Genomic DNA, 13,268 nt, shown 5'->3' on the forward strand with positions numbered 1-13,268 from the left:
GATGAGATCCCCTAGATCTAACAATGACACTTCTAGATTATGTTACACTACTACTAAAGAAGGAGAATCATCCAAAAGTGGTGAAGAAAGAAGTAACAAATGTAATAACTCCAAACCTACTTGTCATAATTATGGTAAGATAGGTCATACTGCTAATTGTTGCCTCAGTTTTCATCCTGTACCTATCTTGCAAAAGTGGAACTAGTTTGGTCGAGTCAGTTGGTCCTTTCCTCCTTAAGTGATAAATATCTCCACCAGGCTTGCATCTTCTCCCTTCTCCTGCATTACATAACCGAGTAGGTTTCCTTATCATCATGAGTCTTGTGGGTAGCTTAGAACCTTGCTCGATGGAGATTCTTGGATTATGTTATCTTAGATGAACTTACTCGCATCTCAATTTGATCTGGGCATAAAGAAAATTGAACTTGTAGAAAATCTAGTTTTGTCTTCTCCTTGGTGGGTTTTCGCACCTTGAAGGTGAAACTCCGTAGAGATTTATGAGTATAGTTTATGAGCTTGAAGAAGGAAAGTAGGATTATATTATGGATTTAACATTAAAGTATTTCCATATTTTTACCATGGGAATCATTCAAAATTCACTAAGATGATCAGAATAAGATCTAGCGGAAAACTCTGAAACAACTTCTCCTTGGCAGACTTCGAACCAAGAAGTTAGTTCTTTGGAAAGGAATTTGTAGAATAGTAAAGTAAGTTAGTGGGTCCCATTTTTCACTTTTGAAGTCTCTTTCATATTTTCTAAATGCTTGAAGTCAAGTGATTTGGGCATAGGAGGCAAAACAAAGATAAATGTGGAAAAGCGAAAATTGCCTTCTCCTTTGCAGGGTTTCTACCCTCAAAAACAATTTTCCGCATCTAATGGAAAATTACTCCTACAAGAATGGTTATTTAGAAAATTGATCATGAGGTGTTTTGGGAAAGTAATGGAAGAAAATTAGTTACATATGTAAAAGTATTTTAAATAGAATTCAGCTAGGCAAGTTTTCTTCTAAGGAGGACTCCGTTTCTATTTCTCTGAAACTGGGTAAAAATGAGAAAGTAAGTTTGTAATTGAAGAAAAGTTACTATTGGGCCAACAGCAATAGTGAAAGGATAGGGAAAAATCCTTTAGAACCCTCACATTTACTAATTCAATGGATTTATCCTTAAATTCGCTCATGTGGCATGGATCATGAAAATCAACAGATAGATTAAGGGTTCTTATATTAAGATGAATGTAATAGATTTTCAAATTACTGCTTTCTCTTTTGAACTATTATGCTATTGTATTGAATAGTGCTTCCAAAATTTTTCAAAGTTACAAGGTTCACTCCTTGCACTATTTGCAATTGTTAGATTTCAGTTTACCTCTATATCAGACAAAATGGCAACAAGATTTATCAATTTTGATGGACTGGGTGGAATCAAGTCTATATGGCAGAATATCATAGACACTTCATTTCTTCGACATGTAATATTTCCAAAGAAGGCTAAGGAAAAAACCAATTCATCCCATAATGGAGAAACTTCAAGGAAGTGGACTGGTAGAAGCAACCAAATTTCTAGTAGTAGTACAAGCCCTAGAGCTAATCATTGAATGTATCAATCACTACAACCTAGATACTAAGCAAATCTTACTGCCTGATCAAATGGTGTTAATCTCAATTGATATAAAAGCAGTAATCAATTGTCTCCAAATTCTAGAGCAAGAAGAATTTTTTAAATTGATAGTAGGAGGAGATATGTTAGAATTCTCTCTAAAAAAAAATGGTATGGCGGAAGGAGATTATGAGATCTTGGTTTCAGCAACCAAGGGGAGCTAAGAGTAAAGTTCTTAAAACCCTTTTTGGCACTAATCTCAAGCTCAAGATTGTGGACATTTTGGTCCTTTTGCATCAATTGAAAGGTCAGGTAGGAGCACTTAATATTGTAGAACATCATTTCTTTTTGGTGCAAATAATTTACTCAGATACACAATATATTGACTAGGTGTGTGAGGTAACTGAGCATCTATCGAGAGCCCTTAGTACAACAAAGTTCTACAATTCATTTTATGTGTCTTCCTTCTTAATATATATGTTAGCTTCCCTAAAATTATGGCTGGGCCTTCCCAGAATAGAGAATTTTCCAAATGATGTAAAGAGTTATGAGTTTTACCCATGCTTGCAGTTACAAAACAGTTATGAGGAGTATATTAGAGTTAATGATGCATTTACAATGAGGATTTGCAAGGAACTCCAAGGATTCCCATAAAGGAGATTCAGCCCAGAAGCGATGGCAGCCATCAGTTAGTTTGGTAACTATTTCATTCAATTCTCATCCTTTTCATATTTACATCTTATAGCTTTCGATGGATTTCCCCTAAAGCTACCTAGATACCCAGATGACATGATCATGCTCATTGAGATTGTGAGACAAGCAATTCAGGTGAACGTGCTGAGTGCTAGTTTAAGGAAGAAGGGATATGAATTCCCCATGAAAGTTGGAGCCTATAGTTGTGAGTCTTGATCAGATGCTAAAAACATGCTTAAGACATTCGAGAACAAGTATAAGTTAGAGAAGTATGAAGTGGTGAGGCCTATGTTTGACCCAAATGGGTATGCCAGAGATGTGCTTCAAATTGGAAGTGTAATCAAGCATGCTACTACTATGGAGGATTATTGGATAGATTGTAAAAATGAGTTGGAGAGCGAATATAAGGCTTTTGCTAGATTTACAGTGGATCAAGTAAAGACATATGTCATTGACTTGGATGTGGAAGGGCTAGAAGATGATGGGAAAAATATGTATAGTAATACATATTTGACTAAACTAAGGAATACTCCTATTAGTTCTAAACCCTATGTGGATATAGAGGAAGATTTTGATGTTATGATGGGTCAGATCATCAAGAGGACTAGGAAATGGTTTGAGTGGACAACAAAATAGGGTCAAAGTAAGAGTAAGACTAATCAAGCTTCTCTAGCCGCTACTACTTCTACGTCTTCTCAGAGTGCCACACCTAGTGTTACAATTATAGCTACTCAAGGACCTGCTCAATCTGTAGGAGGAGGTGATCAACCCCTAGAGAAGAACATTTCAATAGATCCAACTTGCTAGGGTAGTCCTCTACTAGTTATTGGAGCCCAAGATAGCACCGAAGGAAAGAAGATGGAAGAGCTAAAGGATGGTGTTATTGCTCCAGTCTCATCTCCTCACATTACTCCAACTCCATCTCCTCATGTTACTCCAATGCCATCTCCTCATCATAGCCCTATTCCATTTGCAAGTGCTCCTCTTTTGAAGCCATCTGGTACCCCCATTCAAATAGTAGAGATTGGGGATGAAAAGAGTAGTAGTAGCGAGTCCACTGAATCTGATGAAGCTACAAAGAAAACTCAAGAGGAAGAGAAAGCCCCAAGTTCATCTAGGCTTCTTTTTCAAGATCCAAAGAATCCTTTCTCTACAACTACAATAGCAATGACTCTAGTAAAGAGGAAGATGTTTAGCATAGAGTCACTTGGGACAACTTCTAAGGTGATTGGTACTGAGTCTTGGTTAGAAGACACCTTAGAAAGGAAGAAGAAAAGAAAAGGTGAGAGTGTACCTGCAAAGGACATTATGTCTTAAGCGGTTCACTCTGGGACTACAATGGTGAAAGCTAAGAAGTAGAAGACCCTATCGATACTTGGAAAAGATAAAAAATAGGGCACTTGACCATGGAGATAGCGAAGCCAAATAAAATGGGAAGAATTGAAGATATGTCACCTGATGAATTTACTCTACACTCAATTGATCTTGGAGAAGCTAGACACAATACAAAAGTGGGCTTGTGGAGATCAAGTAATGAGGTGATAGAAGAACAATTGGAAAGTCTAAAATTGTCAAAAATTAAGATGCAACCATCACTGGTGTACCTTCTACTCAGAATCCTACCACAATAGAAGTACAAGCTTTTATCTCACAACTCTAGAAAGATAGGCATTTTGGCCAAATTGGAAAGGAATTGATTGACAAACTCAATTAAGATGGAATTGCTCTGATTGATCAAATTGGAAATGTTATCCTTCGATTGGAAACTGATAAAGATAATATCATATCTAATTACAACACTTTGGTGGCAGAGAAGGCAATATGTGATGAATGCATTTCCCTCCTAAAAATGATCATCCAAATGAATGCAAAGGAGGCAGTTGAAGCAAAGATTTTGAAGAAAGGGACTGAGCCTCTGTTCAAATGGCTTCAAAGTATGCAATTTAAGCTAGAGATGATTCAAGAAGTTGAATAAGGACTCAAAGAAATAGGGGAAAAAGTTAAGAAGACCCAAGATAGAGCATTCAAACTCATGTGAGGATTACACACTGATTCACAAACTAGTGGGCAAGGGAAAGCTCTTATTGGAGTAGAAGTAATGAAGAACAACTTCTCCACATACTTGAGTAATCTATCTGGAATGACTTCAAGCAGTCAAAATAGAGTGGTAGAGTTGCAAACACTTGGTGGATGTGTACACGTGGCTATGGAAGAATTACCAAATCAGTTAAATGCTATGAAGGAACTGGCTCGAGAACATTCAAAGTGGTTCTTGAGATTCACTAATGTACATGTGCCTAGTCATAAGGAACTAGTTCCAGTTATAGTTGCTACCAAGGCATATAGGGAAAAAGCTGAAAAGGGGAAGAAGTCCAAGTGATTCAAATAATGCCTCCTTTTCAGTTTCTTTTACAATTTCTATCAATTTTGTAAATTTTGTAATGTGACAAACTGGCATCTTGCCATTTGTTCTTCTTAGAAGATGAACCAATTAAGTTTCTATTGTAACAATCATCTCTTAAACCCTATATGTATGAATTTGAATGATGAATAGAGGGTCGGCAAATTTTTTGGTGTGAAATACTTCTTGTTGCAGAGACAATCGAGAGTATTTTATATTGATTATTTTCCATTCCAGTTGGTGTTAGTTTAAGTTTGTATCTTTTTCTTATGGTTTGGATTGGAAAAAGGAAGAAATAGAGTTTTACTTCCCCTATTTGTTATACAATGAATGAACATGATAAGTATTGTTATTGTTCATTCTGAGAGGAATTTTAAATGTTATCAATTTAGCAAGTAAAGTATAGATTTAAGTTCTTGTAGTTTAGCTCATTGGAAAGTTCTGTGAATTCATAAGATGTGTGGATGCATAAAACCAAATAGATTATTAAAAACTTCTGTTTACCAACAAATCTATTTACCAACATATTTTTGGTGACTCTACTAGGGATACAAATAGTTGCTTGACCAAAAACCCTATGTCATGAGGAAAATTGGTACTACCTCATGAAAATATTATTCCAGTTCTCCAACCCAATCTTGGTTTTCAAGATCATCAAGAAGATATACTTTCTTCACTCAACACATTTGTTTGGAGACATAGGAGGAGTGTAGAACATTATAGAAACACAAACCAAGTATTGGAAGAAGAAGAAAGAAGAGCTAAAGCCTTAGAGAGAGCTATCCGAAGGAGAAATATTTGAAGAGTGGAAAGACAATTGGGGCAAGGAGCTCAGAGATAAACTCAACCCAACATCTTGGAAATTTTTAGGTTCCTCAAAAGTGCCAAGGAACAAGGTGGGAAAGACCCTATCTTTGATAAGCTTACAAAACTTGGTTTTCCTATCCTAGATGTTCCAAAGTGGAAAAGTAAAGACAAAAGTTGAAGCAAGCCATCTTCACCTATTAGAGATCAAGATACTAGTACTTCCCATTCTACCTATTAGGCATTAGTAATACATGGGGTAACACCCCCACCAGTTGCTAATTTTCCTCCTTATATCTTTAGAGTAATCATGGCTACTCCATGGGCTGCGACAATAGGACCCTTAGCCTTGAATTCTTATCATCCACTTCCGGCTAGATCCAGGAAGAATTTCCCTAAGTTTTTAGGCAATGGGAAAGTTACTACCAAGGAGCATAAATATTAAAGCTTTCTTTGTAGCCACTAACATCCTAGGTGTTGGACATGAGGATGTAGCTATAAGATTGTTCATAGAAACCCTTACTAACAGAGCAACCGACTAGTTTTACACTTAGATGATGGTTCAATCACTAATTGGGATACATTAAGAATTGCTTTTGAAGCAAGGTTTAAAATTGCAGAAGATGAACATGTCCTGTTGAAACAACTTACCTCTATCAAGAAGCAACCCACTATGAGCATGAGGGATTTTGCTACCAGTTTCAATAAGATTATTAACTGAATTCAAGTTGCTAATAGGCCAACTACAAGTAATTTGATGATTTTCTTCATAAGTGCGATGCCTCCAGATATTAATTATGATTTGAGAAGAGCACATCCCATTGATCTGGCTGATGCCCAAAAGAAAGCAATTGAGTGTGAGGATGATTTAATTTCTCTGGGAAAATGGAAACAAGAACTTCATACTAAGGGAAGTTCTAGTAGCACTACGTCATCTGAAGAGATGATACATAAATTATCAAATGAGTTGGTGGCCATCAAGAAGTAGTTACTTGGATTTAATAATCCCTACCAACAAAATTACCAAAATTTGCTTGGAAGAAGTAATGAAGGAAAAATTCCATAGCTTATAGGACCATCACCTAGATTGCAAATTGAGGCAGCATCAAAGAAAGGAAATATGTGTGTCTTCCATCTAACCATAGATCACGATAGTGAGAACTGCCTAGAAATGGCTCGCATGATGCAATTATTGTCTACTAATGAATTGAACACTGCAACTCCCACTTCAAAGCTTGATTCCTATCGAAATGGCAACTCTGGAAACTTATTCTTAGAATACGAGTCAAATTCTGAACCTAAGGGAGAATTTTATGCAACCATCGATGGGACTTTGTACATAGTACTTACTCGAGCCAAAAAATAGAAGAATCAATATTTTAGTCATGCTCAAAGAAATGACTCCAATTCTTTGACAAGTAATGCATCTACTGATCAACAAACATCCACTTCACATGCGAGTAAGGATAAGACACCTTTTGATTTTATCCAATTTTGCAAGGAATCAAAAGTTCAAATTTCCACTATTGATTATTTGAAATCACATCTTTCTGAGCTAAAAAGATTAATAGACTGGTGTAGAGGAAACACATCAGATACAAATTGTAACATAATAGTTGAGGAAGAAAATGAAACATTAACATCCAGTATATTTAACCAAGAGGATTCTATAGTCTTAGTAACATCCCCTAGGCAAAAGCCTGAGCCCTTTTATATATCATTATATATTAATGGATGTAAGATTAGTAATTGTATCATAGATTTGGTTACATCAGATAATGTCATGCCTTATTCTATGGCCAGAGCTTTAGGTCTTAATCTTACTAAAGTGCATGGAAGATGCTACTCGATGGATTCCAAACAAGTCCCTTTTCTTGGAAAAGTAAAAGATGCACAAGTGGCTCTAGCCTCCCATCCAAAAAAGAAGCTTTTATTGACTATTCTGGTAGCTGACATCCTAGCAAGTTATGGACTCCTTTTAAGTAGAAGTTTTTGTCGAGACTTAGGAGGAGAAATAAAGCTGGGTTGGTCTTAGGTAGTGATACCTATTGGAAATAAGAAAGTTAAATTAGAACCTGAGGAAAAAGTCAAATTCACAGTCTTAAAGTCAGATAATCCAAAGGCTCAGATTCTATACCAAGAGCTTGAATTTGGTAACTACATGTTGTTTACTGAGGAAGACTCAGGAAAACCAAAAAGATGAGAATAAAAGTGAGAAAGTGTCTAAAAGAAATAAAGATGTATCAGGTATCTGGACATTTGAATTTGATGGAAGTTGTGCTTTTGCAGGATCAGGGGTAGGCGTAGTATTGATATCCCCAGATGGAGAATCTGAACCCCTGGTTTTTAAGCTAGAGTTTGGAAATACAAATAATATAGTAGAATATGAGGCCTTATTATTGGGGATAGTAATAGCAAAATAAAGAGGAATAAAAATATTGAAAGCCCAGGGTGATGCAGAATTAATTGTAAGACAAATCAAAGGCTAGTATTTAGTGAAGAAACATAAGCTAAAGAATTAAAGGAACTAAGTTTGGGATGAGATAGAGGACCTAGATGCCTTTTCTATCATAGCAATACCAAGAGAGATGAATAAAAAGGATGACTCTCTTGCGGTCTGCCTCTTTATTACTTCCTCACCCAGACTTCAAGGATAAGAAGTATCAAATTGAAATTATATATTGATCTGCTATTCTAGGTAACACAAAATCTTGGCAAGTTTTCAATGATGATAAGAGTTTACAACTTTTCCTTGAAAATGATAAGTCTAGTTTTGAATAGGAGTCTAGTGGTAATGATCATAAAAGCTTTGGTGCAGATAAAGAATAGAGCCAAAATGTGGGAGTTCAATTGAAAGGTAATATTATTCTTCCTTATTTTTTAGCCTTAGAGAAGTTTTTTAGTAGGCACGATGCCTATAATAACCAGAAAAGGGCAGAAAAAGGACCTACCACTGGTGAATATGAAGGAGTGAATATTGGAGATATTCACGATCCTAAAATGATTAACATTGGAAAGTGTTGTTTTCTTGAAGAAAGAGAAGCCGCAAAAAAATTATTTGAGCAATATACTGATGTTTTCACATGGAGTTATGAAGATCTGAAGAGCTATAGAGAAAGAGAAGTGAAACATCAAATTCCTCTCAAACTAGATGTAGTTCCTTTTTAGCAAAAACAAAGAAATTAGAATCCTAAAGTTGCAGATGCCATCTTTTGGGAAATTGACAAAATGTTGAAAGCGAAGATCATCTATCCTATTCATCATTCTACCTGGATAGCCAACATAGTACCTGCCGGGAAGAAAAATGGGGAGATAAGAATTTGTGTTGACTTCAACAATTTGAACCAGGCATCTCTTAAAGATAATTTTTCTCTTCCAAACATGGATCATTTATTACAAATAGTCACATGATTTGAGATGATGTCTATGCTTGATGGTTTCTTAGGGTATAACCAGGTTGAGGTGGAGGAAAAAGATCAACATAAAATGATGTTTACTACTCCTTGGGGTACGTTTTCATATCACAGAATGCCCTTTGGATTGATTAATGCTGGCGCCACATTTCAGAGATGTATGAGCAAAACCTTTGTTGACTTAAAAGATCGAATCATAGTTATATACTTAGATGATCTTACATTATTTTCAAAGAGGAGAAAAGATCATATAGAAGATTTGAGGAAAGTTTAAGGGAGGTGCCGAGAACATGGAATATCTCTCAACCCAAAGAAGTCAATTTTCTATGTGACAGAAGGAAAGGTCATATAGTGTCCCAAGAAGGCATTAGAACTGACCCTAAAAGAATAGAAGCTATTTAGAGACTAAGCCTACCCTCAAAAAAAATAGGGGTTAAATCTTTCTTTGGGTAGGCGAATTTCCTCAGAAGGTTTGTGCTTGATATTGCGGAAACTACTAAACATATAGTTGACATGATGAAAGGGAATTCAAATTTCAAATGGAATGAGGCAAGAAAGCGAGCTTTTCATGATATAAAAATTGCTATTGCTAATTCCCTGGTACTATGTCATCCAAATTATAAACGAGATTTTATTATTTATTGTTATGCTTCTGAGCATACATTATCAGCTATCCTTATGCAAGAAAATGATGAAGGAATTCAAGCTCCCATAGCTTTTATGAGCATATTTTTAAAGAACCATGCATTGAAATACTCACAAATTGAAAAGCATGCTTTTGCAGTAGTCAAGGCTCTTAAAATTTTTAGGTTCTATATTTTGCACTCACATTTAGTAATCCTTGTCCTAGACATAGCAGTTAAAAGTATATTAACACAATAGGATATAGGTTGTAACATATGAGGAGCATGGATAGCAAAAATAAAAGAATATGATATAGAGATTAAACCTACCAAGCTAATAAGAGGGAATACTCTATGCAGAGCAATTATAGAAAATAGAATCTCTGAAGAGTTAGAAGAATCGGCTGAGAAGCAGTTAGTGCTAGCTATAGGACTCTATGATTCATGGTTTGAAAATATCTCTTACTTCTTAACATATGGTGAATGTCCAGAAGGCTTGAATGCAAAGCAAATAAGAGACCTTAAACTGAAAGTAGCTAAGTATGTAATTTGGGATGGTAAGCTTTTCAAAAGGGCTATTGATGGTACCTTCCTTAGGTGTGTAGATAAACAACAACAAGACAAGCTGTTGAAGACATTTCACGATGAAGCTTGCAGAGGACATTTCTCTTCTTCAGTCACGACCTTTAAAATACCGAGGTAATGTTATTACTGGCCTAGGATGTTTAAAGATGCATATGCTTGGGTAGAAAAGTGTGAAAAGTGCAAGATGTTCTCCGAACGTCCTCAACTAGCTGCTCTACCATTGAGACTTGTTATCATCAAAGGGCCTTTTCAACAATGGGACCTTGACTTCATTGGTCCTATTAGTCCTACATCCAGTGTTGGTCATCAATATATAATAAGTACAACTGACTACTTCACTAAGTGGGTAGAAGCTAAAGCTACCAAAAAGACTAGTTTCGAGGTGGTATGTGAATTCATAAAAGAGAACATATTGGTTAGGTTTGGTGTTCCTATTAAACTAGTGATGGATAATGCATCTTAATTTTATTTAATCAAAATTACCAATTTCTATTTTGAGTATGGGGTCACCATTGGTCATTCATCTGATTATTTCCCTCAAGGAAATGGTCAAGCAGAGTCTAGCAATAAGAACTTAATTAATATTGTTAAGAAGCTAGTATCAGATAATCAGAAGACCTGGCACAAAATGATTCATGAGGCACTCTGGGAAGATAGAGTGACACCCAAGAGGGCAATTGGTATATCCCCTTTTGAACTACTTTATGGAATTGAAGCCAATCTGCCTCTACCTTTGGAGTTAGCCACAAACAAACTCAGAATAGTAATTGAGGATGATGTTTATAAGGATGGTCTAGAGAAGAGGATCCTATATCTGAGAAAACTTGAAGAAGAAAGGAGAGAGATTGTAGACCACATTACACAGCACTAGATGCAAGTGAAAGGGCTTTTTGATAAAAAGACAAGACCCAGAAAGTTTATGATAGGAGACATCGTGTTGCTTTGGGATAAAAGAAAGGCTCCAAAAGGAATTCATAAGAAGTTTTATACTTTGTGGAAAGGCCCATTCAGGATTTATTAGGCACTTGAAAACAATTCTTTCAAGTTGGCATATGAAGATGGCGAAGTACTACCCTTGACTTATAATGGTTAGGACCTCAAGCTCTATCAAATTGCTATTTGAAAATAGGTAACCCCTGTGTTGTATTATAGTTATGATTAGTGTCTTGTGTGTGTCTTAGTTCACCTTTTCCCTTCCCTTTCCATTTTCTTGTTCTATGTTTGTTTTTGCTTTTTTGCTTTTTTTTTTTTTTTTTTTTTCGTGTTGCCACCTTTTATTTTCTTTTGCAAAACCAGAGATTTTGAGTTCCTTGCTTGGGTATACTCTATCCAAGTCCCCAGTCAAAGCCAACTATTGCCTCAGTTTTCATCCTATACCTATCTTAAAAAAGTGGAATTAGTCTGGTTGAGTCAGTTGGTCCTTTCCTCCTTAAATGATAAGTATCTCCATCGGGCTTCCATCTTCTCCCTTCTCCTGCATTACATAACCCGGTGGGTTTCCTTATCATCACGAGTCTTGTGGGTAGCTTAGAACCTTGCTCAATGGAGATTCCTAGATTATGTTATCTCAGATGAACTTACTCACATCTCATTTTGATCTGGGCATAAAGAAAATCGAACTTGCGAAAAATCTAGTTTCATCTTTCTCCTTGGCAGGTTTTTGCACCTTAAAGGTGAAACTTTGCGGAGATTTATGAGTACAGCTTGTGAGCTTGAAGAAGGAGAGTAGGATTATATTATGGATTGAACATTCAATTATTGCCATATTTTTACCATAGGAATCATTCAAAATTCACTAAGATGATCAGAATAAGATCTAGCAGAAAACTTTGAAATAGCTTCTCCTTGGTGGACTTCGAACCAAGAAGTTAGTTTTCTAGAAAGGCATTTACGAAATGGCAAAGTAAGTCAGTGGGTCCCATTTTTCACTTTCAAAGTCTCTTTCATATTTTTTGAACGCTTGAAGTCAAGTGATTTGGGCATAGGAGGCAAAACAAAGACAAATGCGAAAAAGTGGAAACGCTGTGAAGGAACTGGCTCAAGAACATTTAAAGTGGCTCTTGAGATTCACGAATGTACATGTGCCTAGTCATGAGGAACTAGTTCCAGTTATAGTTGCTATGAAGGCATATAGGGAAAAAGTTGAAAAGGGGAAGAAGTCCAAGTGATTCAAATAATGCCTCCTTTTCAGTTTCTTTTACAATTTTTGTCAATTTCGTAAATTTTGTAATGTGATAAACTGGCATCTTTCCATTTGTCCTTCTTAGAAGATGAACCAATTAAGTTTCTATTGTAACGATCATCTCTTAAACCCTATATGTATGAAGTTGAATGATGAATAGAGGGTCGGAAGTTTTTTTGGTGTGAAATACTTCTTGTTGTAGAGACAATCGAGAGTATTTTATATTTATTATTTTCCGTTCTAGTTGATGTTAGTTTAAGTTTGTATCTTTTTCTTATGGTTTGGATTGGAACAAGGAAGAAACAAAGTTTTACTTCCCTTGTTTGTTATACAATGAATGAATGTCATAAGTATTGATATTGTTCATTCTGAGAAGAATTTTAAATGTTATCACTTTAGCAAGTAAAGTGTAGATTTAAGTTCTTGTAGTTTAGCTTGTGGGAAAGTTTTGTGAATTCATAAGATGTGTGGATGCATAAAACCAAATAGATTATTAAAAACTTATGTTTGCCTGAGTTAGATCTTGCCTAAGTCTAGCTTGATTATACCTCTACTATTCTTAGGTTAAGAACACACCCCCAATTAGATGATAGGAATAAACATAATTCACTAAAAATCTATCATAGGGAGCTGTACCTATTAATACAGAGAAAAGCCCATTCATCTATAGATGGCTTTTCAACTGTTGTAACCAGATATTGTTCAAAAAATTTGGGTATTCAAGAGTCAAATAAAAAATAACAAATCTATTTACCAACACTAATATGTGTAGGAGTAAGATTACAAATCAAAATCCTAAGTAGGAGTTCATGGGTCATTTCTATAAATGCAAAAAATAAGGACATCAGGCACATGAATGTAGAAAAAAGACCATAAGCACACAAATATTTGAAGGATACTGCTATAACTGTCAGAAGCATGGACATAGAGCATATGAGTGCACATCCAAGCCTAAATGGTCATCAAACAAG

The sequence above is a fragment of the Cupressus sempervirens genome, chromosome 3 (assembly GCF_028749045.1).
Source record: "Cupressus sempervirens isolate cs-2001-9-10 chromosome 3, ASM2874904v1, whole genome shotgun sequence".
Classification (NCBI taxonomy): domain Eukaryota; kingdom Viridiplantae; phylum Streptophyta; class Pinopsida; order Cupressales; family Cupressaceae; genus Cupressus; species Cupressus sempervirens.